This window comes from Lissotriton vulgaris, chromosome 1_1 (assembly GCF_964263255.1).
Source record: "Lissotriton vulgaris chromosome 1_1, aLisVul1.2, whole genome shotgun sequence".
Lineage (NCBI taxonomy): Eukaryota > Metazoa > Chordata > Amphibia > Caudata > Salamandridae > Lissotriton > Lissotriton vulgaris.
In genome coordinates this window covers 73,684,461-73,699,015 of record NC_141685.1, presented here as the reverse complement: position 1 = coordinate 73,699,015, position 14,555 = coordinate 73,684,461, and the positions used below count along the sequence as shown (strand labels likewise).

The 14,555-nt window shown below is 41.9% G+C and overlaps 1 protein-coding gene across 3 annotated transcripts in view; it reads right to left on the bottom strand.

Annotated features, from left to right (window-relative positions):
• LOC147737368 (uncharacterized) overlaps positions 1 to 14,555 on the bottom strand; it is a 96,395-nt gene that overhangs the window by 5,387 nt on the left and 76,453 nt on the right. The gene's annotated exons all lie outside the window — the stretch shown is intronic.

Sequence of the window (14,555 nt, the reverse complement as noted above, 5' to 3'; positions counted from 1 at the left end):
TCCCATATTAGTGATCTGATAAAGATAGCGCCAGTCATGCTGTGGTACAAGATTTGGACATGCGAGGACACGACCTTCAATAGGGAAGTAATTCATGATTGCCTGCAGCAAGCCAAGGGCTCTAAGCAGCCATGGCTGGCCTATGTTAAAAAATTCTTGAATTCCATCGGCCAACCAGAATTTTTTTCAAACCCAACCTCATGTGCCCAAATGTCAAAAAAAGTATTAAAAGAGACATGCCTTGGTCTACTGGAGGAGAGGAGATATTATCTAGATGGGAATAAGTCTACCATCGTAGCCCATCGCCAGATCCTCCATGATCATGGCCTTCATCCCTATCTGGCGCCAAATTTTTCATGTTATCATAGAATGCTTTTAGCACGATTGAGGACGGATTCTTTTTTCAGGCTAATAACGTTCCCTGCTCCAAATGACTGGTCTGGGAATTTGATAAAATGCCCGTGTGATGGAGTAGCCACCCAGTCCAATATACATTGCATTCTTTTCTGCCAGTATTACCAGTGGGGGAGGAAAGAACACCTGCTACCACTATTAAAGCTGTGGGGCCTGAGAAGTTGTAAAACTGCCCTCCATAGATTGTATTTGCTCCAAGATGAGCTTACTATTGTAGTGGTGATAAAATTTCTGTCGTTCATTATAAAATGTAGAGGAACCATGAGAAGTGATTAGAAGGCTGAGGGTTTGTATGAGTATTATTCTGTGCCTAATAACACCATATAATACATAAATATGCTATATTTACCTCAACCGTTCTACCAACCCAATGAACTTATCTTCCTACCAAACATATTTTTATGAAAAGATTTTATGGCTTGTAAGATTAGATTAATTGATTGATAAATGTAACAAAGTGTATTTGTTGCAGTGATTTCGTTTTAATTATCAAGTTTTTAATGTTGTGTTTTTGAATGTACCTTGTATTGTTTGCTTTTATGGTGTTTGCCAAATACCGAATAAAGTTATCTTTGAATCTTTGAATCTTTGATATGGTTATATATAGTTACAGCTTTTGGTAGATGCATATGGTCAAGGTTTTGTTAGAACACGAACAGCTCTTGGAGTAAGAGATGGATCAGGAAGACTCAAGACAGCACGGTGGACATCAGGATGTTGTGCCACAAATCAAATCTTATTGTTCATGGAGGTGCCTGGTTTTATTCACAACTAAGTCTTTTTTCAGGAGGGTTCCCCTCGATGTTGTCTCAAGGCTTGATTACGGGGGCCTTTTGTGCACTGATAGTGTTTGGGGCCCTTGTGGCATAAGACTCTAGGAATCTAGATATTGGCATAGGACTTAGCATGTCCTTCTTATGGACATGTAAGAAGGACTATCATTTTCTATAGCTTCAAAGTATTTCCACAGTGGCGGCCCATCTTAGAATGATGTTGTTTACTAATTCTGCTTAGATTTCCAGACTGGCTCGGTCTACCGAATTTCCAAGTGCATCCTAGGCAACTCTTCATCCTATACCCCCATCCCTCTAATCTGGATTCTGTCTTCCTAATTGCTTAATCTAGTTTGACCTGATGTATTCCAAGTTCCCTTTTTTATATTTGCAGCTGGGCCCTCTCTTCAGGATTTGCTGTTTACCACCTAGTAATCGCATGCATATAACGCTGGGAAGCCCAAAACAGAAGGAGTACCTTCTTCTCTCCTGGCATCTTCTGTCATGATAATGTTTAATGGGCTGTCTTTGTAGAACGGAGTCATGGAACTTTCCTCCGGCCGCCCGATGGTTTGCTCCATCCCTTCCTTCCTTCATCTGACCATACCCCCTTCTCCTCAACTCCCCTCCACTTCCCCCCACGTGAGCATGCAGTACTCCGGTCTCTCCCCTCTTTCCACACTGGAAATGTGGAGCCCTTAGCCATGGATTCCCTTTCTCGAAGATCACTAGACTCCAAACTAGTTTCATATGCCTGAAATTCCTACACTATCATATACCCCATAAACTATCTAAAAGCGTGTTCAAGAACTTCAATCACAGGCTTCTCAAATTTCGCCCAGAAACCCTTATTTCCAATGATGATGTCCTTCAAATACAAGCCCAGTTCTATCTACGATTGGCGACACACGCCTGGTCCAATGATTGTTAGTCACTCTGGTTTTGTATGTGAAATTTCTCCATTTTATACCCAAGCGGGTGTTTACATGCGCAGGGCAATGTAGGGATCTTTTCAATAGACCCCGAGTATAATTTTGCTTTTTAACTTTTCCCTTTAGGTAGTCTGCCCACCACATCCCTCCGTCCTGAGGAAGACCCGTTCTGTAAGGGTAACTTTCCTTACCCAATCCAGGGTCGAAACGTAGACTACTCATTCCACCCGTACCAGCTTCTACCCCCAAGCAAGATTAATAGAGCTACAATAGGAGCCTGGTCTTGGAATTTGCTTGACTTATTGCTGTCTTTTGTGGCCCCGCGATGGGGAACCACGTGGAATAATGTTTTTACTAAACTTAAAGAATTGAAATTAATTGTTTGTTAAGAACAAGTACACTTTTTTGCACTGTTTCACCGAAATCCCTTCACAGCACTATCCCTTCCCTTCGCGTTGTGCATGTGGGCACACAAATGCTACTAAAAATATTGAAAACATTGTTATGCTTAACCTAGTTTATGGTTGCTGTGTACCTTGTGAATAAAAACATCGTACGATCTTATCTTTTACCTCTTTTGATTATTCACACCTATTTCCTTCTAATTCTGTCCCCTCTTTTCAGTCTGGGACCCCTTTAGATATAACAATTTGCTACCCAGGTCCCTTTGACTTTGTTTGGGTTAACCCTTTTTCATAACATAACATAGTCTAATCTTGGTAGCACTGTGGCTTGTACTGCCATTTTTAAGTCAGTCTGCGGGAGGAAGGGTTTAAGTTTCTTAGTATACTCATCTGGTGATTAGCTCCCTTGGTGGCATTAGTGATTTGTGCCTGCATGTTCAGGTGTTTGTCTGTGGTGACTCCCAGGAATTTCGCGGAGTCAATGATGTGTAGAGCACAGTCAAAGGAAGTTAGATGTTTCAACCATAAGTCTATCTTGGGTGTGTGATTGGGTGCGGAGAATTCAGTTTTTTTGGTGTTAAGCAAGAGGTGGTTGCCAGTGAGCTAACTTTGAGTATTCTGTGGAATAGCATTGAGGGAGATGAAGTCTTCTGGTGAGGAGATTTTAATATACAGTTGGGCGTCGTCTGCATATAGGTGATATAGAATGTTCGCCGAGTTCAATGTGTTTGCCAGGGGCTCCATGAGAAGATTATAAAGAATGGGTGAAAGTGCTGAGCCCCCGCTGTAAGCACTGATGCATCTGTGACACCCTTTCTGGAAATACCCTGACACTTGCTATCTATGAACCCCCTAACATGACCAATAACATGGGGCCTATCGACTCATCGATCAGTTTATTAGTCCAACACCCCCACTCCTCAATCATGACTCCAGCTCTATTGCCCCCTTCCCTGGTTCTCCCAACTCAGCTTCTCCCTAACACCATAAACCGCAGCAGTCTCACTTGGACTCCTTGCCCACATCACGAGCTCCTGTTCCCACATTACTAATGACGCCAAACTCACTGAGATCTCTCTAAAGAGCTTTATCAACTTACGGCTGAGGTTTAAAGCCTAGTATCCCTCACCTCAGAGCTCGCTAATTGTCCCACCAGGCCGATGGGTAAGAATAGACACTCCCTTTAGCAATCCAATAGTCAAGTCAAACCAGCTTTATTCGGTGTAAAATATACAACCATAAAGCATACAAGACAGAAGGTACTATATACACATGAATAAAAACAGTTTTCAAATATTTACATCTTTAAAAAAACAGTATTTCATAACAGGCATTACATCTTTATTCAATATACAGTACTCTGATAATTATTAGTGCAAAAATCGCACATGTACAAAAGGAGCATTTTTGTGCAAAATCCTAACATATAACAAAAGGGGAAGAAAAAAAATTATTCATACACATACTTGAGATTAGGATGATAGATTATATCAACATTACGCAATAATAACACAACTAAAGGCAGTCATCAGGTTTTTCAGATATTAATGCATTCAGATGTGACAAATCCTTTCTTTTCCTAATCGCCCTTGGTATAAAATTAATAACAGCATAAACAGTTTTTACATTATCCATAGTACATAAAAAGTTAAAAGCATGTTTATAATGGAAAAGCCTACTGGTTAAAAAAGTGGTTTTATAACAATTCTCTGGATATCTTCATAAAAGGTACAAAACAGTAGGAAGTGCATAGTGGACTGGGGGGGTCTTTCCATTACAAGGGCAGATGGTGAAATATAGGACCATATTTCCTTTCTTGAGAATGCTCTTATATAATATAGTGTGCCAAATCTTAGCCTTGTTAAGTAGAATCTATACGAAGTGTTTCTTACCAGACTTAAATATGTTTCTGATCCCACCACAGAGGGGATCCAATAACAACCACGTTAGACAGATGTCACCCCGCACATCCAATGGGATCTCAGCAATCACAATGTCTCCTCATTTGACCTGGAAGACAATTCCCTACCCCCACGCCTCCACCGACCCATCAGGATGAAAGATACTCTATCGGACAACAATATTTACTCCCTCCCACTTCAGTCGAATCCACATAGAGATCCTCAAGCAAATTCCCATCACTCAGGCTGCCTCCGCTGTCGCCATACCCCACCTCAAATGTACACTGCTCAATTGCAGATCGGCATCTAAACACGCGGGGGATATTGCTGACCTTAGCCTTACTTATGATCTTGCCCTCATAGTCCTGACTGAAACTTTGCTAAATGACTCGTCCACACCAACGCTCGACATTCTAGCACCGCCCAGCTACGACATCATCAGATTAGATAGACGAAACAGACCTGGTGGAGGTAACCCCTGTACTCACTGCAATAATCTCTGTGTGAAGCAAGCACAAAACGTTACTCTCATCTCGTGTGAATATCTAGGCATCGATATCCTGAGTAAAGATAGGCCTCGATACAAACTGCATGCGTTTTACCACCCTATAGGAGATAACCTCCCCTCCATTGAACAAATTATGGAAATCATCACAACCAACTCACTGCGCCCACATCTTCCTTGGTGACTTCAACCTCTACTGGAATGACCCAAATGACCAATCAGTGATTAGCCTAAAAACCTTCATAGCTGACCTAAACTTGATCCAAATATGCGAAAGTCCTACGCACAACCTGGGAGCGACCTTGGATCTAATTATCTCTAACGCTAATTCCATTTAACTTGAATCTATCATTCCATGTGACTGGACAGACCACCACTGCATCACTTTGCTCATCACTGAATCACTGTCCTAAAAAAAGGTTCAAATAAAAAAAACAGACACTGGAAAAAGAACCCTTGAAACATAAACCTGATGAACTGACATCTATCAGCAATTTCATGCTAACCCCTCCCGAGGACGTCAGATGTCCAGGACCTTACTTATCATTACACTAATTCAATGACAAACATTCTAGACTATGGCACCCCTCCAATTAAAAAGAGTTTCCACCAAAGACCCAGAGCCTTGGTACAATGGTAGTCTAAACGCTGAAAGATGCAATCTACGATTGAGTGAAGGGTCATGGAGATTCTCCTCCTCGCTCGAACACCTCCAGCGCCTGAAATCTCTAAGAAGCATTTACAACAAACGCATACATAGCTCAAAAGCAAACGTCTTTAGGAAACAGCTAAACAACCTAAAAACTGTTTGAACTCGTTAAATTGCAATCTAACAGGAAACCCAACCTGCTTTCCGGGTCTAATCTGCAGCATAACCGCGAAGAACTTGCCGCCTTCTTCCTGGGAAAGGCGGAAAAGATTGAAAGTGACAAGACTGCATTGGATCTCCTCCCGACGCTTGATTGCAGGTTGGAGGATGCAAGATGGCGGTTTGACAGTAACCGCAGTGCACACACAGGATAAGTGCTCCCGATGGCTCATGGCTGAAAAAACCGACCAACCCCGATGACACAGTGCTTATGATTTAAAGCAATCGGAGAGGAAATAGAGAGCAAAGTGATGCTGGAGGATCACCAGAAGCTGCTGAAACCGGGTCTTAACCAAATTACTACCCTGTACACAGTGATCGGTTGGGCCGTTCTTAGGTATATGCTGAGGCCACTTTCAAGCGTACAAATCAAAGCGGATACCTGTGACTACCTTGAAAATCCCATCGTAAATCCCAACGAGACTGGCTGCAGCGCGGATATGGCCCCGAAGGTTGCTGCAGCTTCAGCGTCCGCTGCGGCGAGAGTAAGGGCTGCCAGATTGGCTCAGCGCGAGATCGCTGAATGGTCTGGCCAGAGCGGCGGCGGCAATCCGGAGAGGGTTGTAGAGAAGGCTGCCTCGGATGCTGTGGGTGCTGGGTCGCTGAAGCAGGGAGCTGCGGCCCGGAAAAGAAATGCGACCGGTCCTTCGATAGTCGACCTGCTGCGCAGGACCACGGGAACGCTTCAGGAGCATGAGAGGAAGCGTCAGACCACAACCACCAGCGAACAGAGGGCTGCGGAGATGATCGTTGCCGTAAACGGATTAACGCTGAATGATGGCCCCGGACAGGGGAAGACGAAATCGGGTGAAAACAATGCCGCGGAGGCCCCCAGAATCCACGATGAAGCACCAGCAACCCCTCAGGAAGTAAACACTGGGACACACTCTGGTAGGTGACCCTCTCCCTCTCTAATGATTGTTGAAACTGACACTGACAATGGCACTGGCATAATTGATGAGGGGAATATAACTAGCCTAGCGTGTAACACTATCCTGGAGCAGACTTCACAAAAGTCGGCCCCCGATCTACAAACACCTCAGTCTGTGGCACTAAACCTCAATTTAGAATTAAGCAGTATTAGCACTACAAACACAAAAATGACTGATTTGAACAAAGGTGATATCAAGGTGAATACCGTTGTTGAAAAAGACCCTAGTGACTTCTTCTCTTTTTCTGATGAAGCAGAGGTAGAGGCAGAATATTCAGATGATTCTACGTCATATCTGACAGATGAAAGCGTTAGCGTTAGCAGAGACAAAGCTGAAGCTTCCACTGTTAAACCTAAAACAGCTCTGAAACGTAAAAAGAAACTTTATGGGGGGATGGACCTAGCTTGGGACTATACCCCGACCGACCAATTCACTCGTCCCTCTTCTTTTACAAATCTGACTCAATAATCAGATCACCCGTCACCCGTAGGCCCGCCAGCCACAACTCTTGACACGGTGCTCCAAGCTATTGCATCCCACCAGGAGAAAACATCACATGACGGGCGCAAAGCACAGGCAGCCCTACGTAAAGTACAAGGTGTGTTGGGAAAGCTAACAAAAACTTGCAGTACTTTTAGGGATCGACTGACTGAGTTGGAGTCTAGGATGCTCTCTAATGAATCAGAACTCGCTACGAATCAGGAACGGGTTGAATCCCACAAATCTGAGCTGGCGGACGTTAGATGGAAACTCGAGGAGTTTGAAAACCGCCAGCGCAGAAATAACCTGCACATTTTGGGGGTTCCTGAGGCAGCAGAGGGGAAAGATACTCGCTCACTTCTGATTAACCTCCTTCATGACTCTTTGCCAGAACTATCGAGCTGGAACTGGGATGTAGAGGTCCAGCGCGCCCATCGTATGCCATTTACTCTGAAATTACCGACGAAACCCGGGGCCTACCCTCGTGCTATTTTGTTTTTTTTGGGTCTTTTTCTGCTTCGACAGACAATCTTTGAGAAGGCCAGGCCCGAGGCCAAGCGCACTAGCAAAGGAATCTCTTATTTTGTGCGTCCCGATTTTGGCCGCTCTACCGTTTAAAGAAGGTGGAGGCTGCACCAGTTAATTAAGCCGTTTCAAGAAAAAAAAGCACAGGCTTATCTAAACAATCCTGCACGGCTTAAGGTGATCTACGGGGGCCAAACAAAATTTTTTCTTTCCGAAATCAAAGCTAAAGAGTATCTGGATGCGATAAGATAAGATAGCCGCGCTCAAATATATACATTTTTGATGGGTATTAGAGAATTTGAGTGAAGTGAAATGAATAGCACCTAATTGTATGTTTTTTTTTGTATTTTTTGTGTCTTCACAGGGGATTAGACCTTATTCATGTATTAATATATATGATTTGATATGTATTGATCGGTTTCTCTATATATACAAGTGACATTTTTTTTAGATCGGGCACTGATAATGTGTTGCATGCTCATCAAAACCCGACTCTCACGGAGTCTGTTTGCCTCGCTTTGGGTATGAGGTGGGAGGGGGAGGGCTGTGGGAGTGGTGGAGGGGGGCAGGGGGTAAACTCATTTAAAAACAAAAAAAAACAACTTCAGTTTGAAAATGGAAATAACTAGTGATATAACTAATTTCACATTTCCTTTGAAAAATACATCAAAGTATCATGTAGCATGCACAAAAGTAAAAGTAGCTAGAATGCTAGTAGCACAAGAGTTCAAGGAATCAATCAATAAACTTTTATGGGGCGATTAACGATTTACACATGGAATGTGGCTGGTCTTCTTGATAGGAATAAACGTGTCCGTCTGAGTGAAATAATCAAACATAACTCTGCTGATATAATAAGTCTTCAAGAGACTCACTTGCCCTGGGATAAGAAGGACCTATTGAAAATTAGGGGTTATAACCTGCTGGCATGTACTACTCAAACGACAAATATCAGTGGTGTAGCTATTTTAGCTAAAAACAGTATAGGTCAAGAAACACGTAAGGCAGCAGATACTCAAGGCAGGTGGATTATTGTCGAGTTGGCTCTGGGCATAACTATTTGCTCAGTTTACGGATCAAATCATGATGACCCCTCTATTTTTGAAAATCTGGAACTTGAACTTGCTTCCTGGTCAGGATCACTTGTATTCTGTGGTGATTCTAATATCTCACTTGGGTCTGCATTTAGCAAAAAGAGGCAACAAAGATATTCATGCCGCAAACCGAGAGTATTTAAAGCTATCAGCCTGCTTAGGGATAGCTATGACCTTGTGGGCATTTGGGATGTTAAAAATCAGCCCGATCCGGGATACACATACTTTTCACATCCCCATAGGTATGTCAGAATTGACTACATATTCTTAACAAGGGTTTTATCTAACCAAGCCAAAGTTCTTAAATATCCCAAAGTAATCTCTGACCATATTGCCCTAATTCTCACAATTGACCTAGCTAAATTTAGTAGACAACATTCGAATTGGACATTCGATAGGAAACTCTTGGCTAGTAGTGATTATATTAAATACATAACTACCGGGCTCAAGGATTCTTTGACACAAATCGATTTAGTGCCCCTAGGGGTGTGGTATGGGACTGTTTTAAAGCTGCACTTAGGGGGGAGACAATTAGCTATGTAGCTAGAATCAAAAAACAACATGATAGCGAGAACAACCTAAGGATGATTGAATTAGCCAGAGTAGAAGAAGAACATATCGCAATAATAGCTCGAGGGGAAGATGAGAACCACATAATGCGCCGAATGCTATTATTAAACACAGACTTAAACAGCAGGCTGACCCAGAAAGCTGCAGAAACCTATAGAGTACACCAAAGAAATGTTTATGAGAATGGGGAGAGGGTTGGTAAACAACTTGCCCTGCGTACTCGCCAGAAAATGTCCTACAGTGTGATTACATCTATTAAGTCTGCAAGTCACGTACATACACAAACAGAGGATATAGTTGAAGTGTTTCAACAGTTTTACCAAAAGCTCTACCAAAAGGATAGCTTGGCCGATATGGAAGAAACTATAAATTTTCTAAGGGAATTTACAACCGATATAGGTGGGAGCAAGGCTATAGACGCTATAACAAGGGAAGACCTTGAGAAAGGAATCACTATTATAGAACTACAAATCGCTCTTTCCGGCCTAGCCTCATAGAAAGCAGCAGGCCCGATAAAATTCCTCTAGAGCTATGTAAAATTTTGGGGGAGTTTATAGTACCTCTCCAACTTGATCTATTTCTGGGTACAGAATGGAGTGGCATTCCACCTGAATCATGGAAAGAAACAAATATAATTATCTTTCCCAAAAAGGGCAAACCCACTGATCTTCCATCATCATACAGCCCAATCTCACTAATTAATTTGGACTCCAAGCTATATGCTAAAATCATGGTCAATCGGCTCGGGAGGGTTGTTGAACATCTGGTCTCCCCCTGGCAGCATGGCTTCATCCCTGGAAAGGGCACCAGGGACCACACTCGTAGAACTATTTCACTATTTGACATCATGTCCGGGACGGGGGGCCAGATGTCGATGACCCTCTTAGACGCCGAGAAGGCCTTTGACTGTGTTTTGTGGGAGTTCTTGTGGGCGGTCTTGGAGTATATCAACTTTGGGCCTAAACTTTTAAGGTCAATAAGAGCAATGTACCAATATCCGAAAGCCAAGCTCCAAGTAATGGGTCTCGAATCCTGCACAATTCAAATTTCAAGAGGAACAGGGCAAGGTTGCCCCGGCTCCCCGATCTTGTTTGCTCTTTATATTAACCCCCTTATTCTGAAACTTCTAGAAGGTCAAGCAATTAAACCTGTGGTGGTTGGCCTATATGAAACAAAAATACTAGCGTACGCTGACGACGTCGCAGTATTAACACCCAACCCGACTGAAGCAATTATAGAAATAGAAGCTATTACAGACATATGGTCACTACTCTGGATATTCTCTCAATAAAGACAAAACGATTATACTGTGTACCGATAATTCTGATTTTATCGATCCCAGAAGTCCAGATGTCCAAACCATTTCTAAACTTAACTACGAACCACTAATGGACACCATAAGAAAAGATCTAGCACGAGTCAACAGCTTACATTTGTCAATTATCGGCAGGGGGAACTTCTTAAAAATTAATATACTTCCCAGGGTATTATATTTATTTCGCGCTATCCCCATGATTATTGAGGATAATATTATTAAGTCCCTTGAATCTCAAATGTCCAAGTTTGTTTGGCAATACGGTAAAATTAGGAGGTCCCTGAAATACCTATCGCTCCCACAACACAGAGGTGGCCTAGCAATTCCCAACATGTTGCTCTACTTTTGGGCTGCCTTTCTCCAACAAATGGCACCACTTTTTAACACCACTCCTTCCACTGAGAATGCAGGGGACATAGAAATATCTTCTAACTATGAACTATCATTTGGGAGAAAAGCCAATGGCCTCTTGCTGAGACAATTAGATCCAAGCTATTTAAAAAAAAGTAAAAGTTAAAGGTATTTTTAGCGCTTGGAGAGTTTGGTTGAAAATCTCTAAATACATGTTAATTCCTAGATGTAATAGATACACTCCTTTGTGGCATTCCTCTTGGCTGCCTATGCAGGATAACGATAACATCGCTAAAAAATGGGAAGGCATGGGGATTATTACAGTACGGGACTTTCTGAGGGATGATATGCGAGCCAGTTTTCGAATTTACAGAGAAATTTCAACATATCTAATGGTGATTATTTCAAATTCATTCAAGTTAACACAATTTTAAGGTTAAAATCTTCTAGCATTAAATTGGAAAGGGTCCCACTACTAGAGATTATTTGTAGAAGCCCAACCAGAATGGGTACAATATATGGGATGCTTCTGGAAAAACTACAAGATGACCTGGAGCACACTGAAGTATTGTGGGCTGGTAAGCTGGATAATCCAAATGTCGATATCAACATGAACTTATTATTAACATCACGCCTGTTTCTATCATCTAGCCTTAAAGCCCAGTTATATAAAACTATCTGTAATGTGTACTACACTCCTGCAAAGGTGCACGCATGGGGTAAAAGGATAAATGATGAATGACCAAGATGTGGTATAGGTGCAGCTACCCTAATACACATGTTTTATGAATGCAACAAATTAACACTATTAAAGAAAATGATATCAGAATTCTGAGGAATCTCCCACCCTATATATGCTAGGTTATGATAGTACTTTGGAACTAAGTTTGGAGGAGGAATCCTCTCTTTTTATTGGTACAGCAGTGTGTAGAATAATACTCACGGCTAGCTGGAAGGACCTAGATTCACCTAGTTTTCAAATGTGGCTAATTCGTTTCCTGGGTGTGTGTAATCAGGAAAAAGTCATTTACTCAATATGGCGTCCGTGGTGATATCCGGATAATAGAGCGCTCCGGGAATAGTCCGTCGTTAATGTTATGAACGTAAGTGACGTAGCACTAAAGTCTAAATGGGAAGCGGAAGACGGACAGGCACGAAGAAATTTTGAATTGAAGGTAGAGCGCGGTCACGGAATATTGAGGTATGTTTGAGTCTGTTAATAGATTACGGTTTATTAGACCTTCAACAGTCTTGTAACAAAACACTTACGTCAGCTTTTTGCATCTCTCAATCTTTTCAGATTCGGGAATAGAACATATTAAAGGTATATGTTCGGACCCTTGGGGTAGTAAGAGCAATGTTGATTGAGCAGCAGACAAGTAACTGACATGGTTTTGTATCACTTTCTACCGCTCTTTAGGTTGAAAGTCATAAGTCTTCATAAGCAGGTATGTCTTATGGGTTTTTGAGTTGGATCACAGATTTTTAGAAGCAGTTTGTGAATATTAATCGAATATATATCGGACATTGACAGATTATTTTCATACACAGTGAACACTACTGGCTTACCTTAGAAACCACGGGTAAGAATCTTTTTAACAACAACAAAAAACCAAACACATAATAATGTTAATGTTTTACGCGTTGAGAGTAGAACATTGTACTTGGCCATATTTGGGCTTCTTCTTTATTGCAGAAGTTTAGCACAGTATATCAATTCCTTTGACAACAGGTACGACTACATACATCTTATACAGATAACACAACAGCAACCATGGGCATATATAACAGTTATATTATTATTTTCTTATGTTTCCATTTTAGAATGGCCCCTGAAGAAGGTACCATCTCAGTACCGAAATGCACCCGGCTCGCTAAAAAGATGTGTCATGTTCTAAAGCTTTTTGAAACTAAATATTAGGATATTTGAGTCTCTGTGAATTAATAATGGTCATAAAATATATTTGGCATTGATTCAAAACATGTGATTTATAACATGAATGGTTTTGATGTGACTAAACAAAATTAAATGTATGAAAAGTGATTGATACAATCTATTGATTGAATTTTGAATATTTTGAATATTATTTAAGGTGTGGGATAACACCGTGTGAACAGTGCGTGACTTGACTAACTTTCATGCTAGTCTTAACTAATGTTTAATCAAGGAGTGACAACCCTTAATAGTCACAGCACCATTAGATTAAGATAGATTGAGCTCATCAAAACTGGAGTGCTCCCTGCGCACATTTCTATTATCATTATATTTATTTTATGCCCCACACATTTCCCCGCCATCACTGGTTTCTCTCACCCTAATCGCTTAAGTAGCGCTATTTTGGACTAATAGGCGCTCTTCCCCCGCTTGGATACTGCTACTTCCTGTATTGTTACTGTGATTGATAGTATTGTTTATTATTGTGGGCCTTGCCTCTTTCTCGCATCCTGATAATTTGTAAAGTGCTCTGATAACGTCCCGAGTCATGTTTGCACTTTGTAAAACTTTAAATAAATAAATTACTTCCACATTATGCTGTAGAGCAGCAGTTTATTGATTTTATTTACTTTCTGGTTTTACTTTTCTCAAATGTTTTTTAGCTAGTTTTAGCTAGCCAGTTTTGAGGCTGGGCTAGTCTGTCGTTTAGTTGTTGCATCTCTAACTTTAGAGCTTGAGATAGCACACCAGCCTGGCTGCATACGAGTTAAAAGCTGTGGTGCATCTGTGCAGCGAGTGCACGGCTGGTGGCCGAAAGCCTGTTAGCATCCTTTCACTCATGGACCATGCCCAGCACCCAAAACACTCTAGTCAAATGTCTCTGTCCAGACTTCCTATACCTCGGCTGCTCTCCACGCTTTTAACCATAAAGGTAGGACCGGTTCTTACATTTATTCATCTGCACCTCGCTAGCATATTCCTGCTTTCAACATTCCTTTTCCAGCTTTAAGCCTGTGAACAAGATTTTCGAACCACGTACTTCCCATGACTTTCCATAGGTCTCTTCCCCTGTTCACGCTTTGCATCATCACCTGTACAAACCAGCGTGGCCACATTTAATAGAACAATACTGAAGTGTGTTCATTGTTGACACAAGATGGAGAATGCACCACAACAGTGCACGCTGGACAGCACACTAAGATAAAGTGCCTTCTGCGACTTTTACAAAGGCTCACATGCTTAGCACTGCTTTTCAAATACACACAAAATGCCATAGGCACAACTCAACAATGTAAAATAAATTCACAGTGTGAAAGCCACCAGCAAATGATCCAAAGCGTGCCGCAGGCCACAAGGGTCTTTACTATCTCAGTTGCGTCATACAGCAGCACAGCTTAATGGCACCAAATTGTTCTTCCTTTGAAAAAGGTGCTATGCATGTGGTGTTTGTACAGCACAAAACTAACTAAAAAGCAGCTGAGCTCCCTATCGGGTCCAAGGGAGGGACAGAGTCAACGAGTGATTGGTGAGGCAGCTGGCTAGTGGATTGTTACTG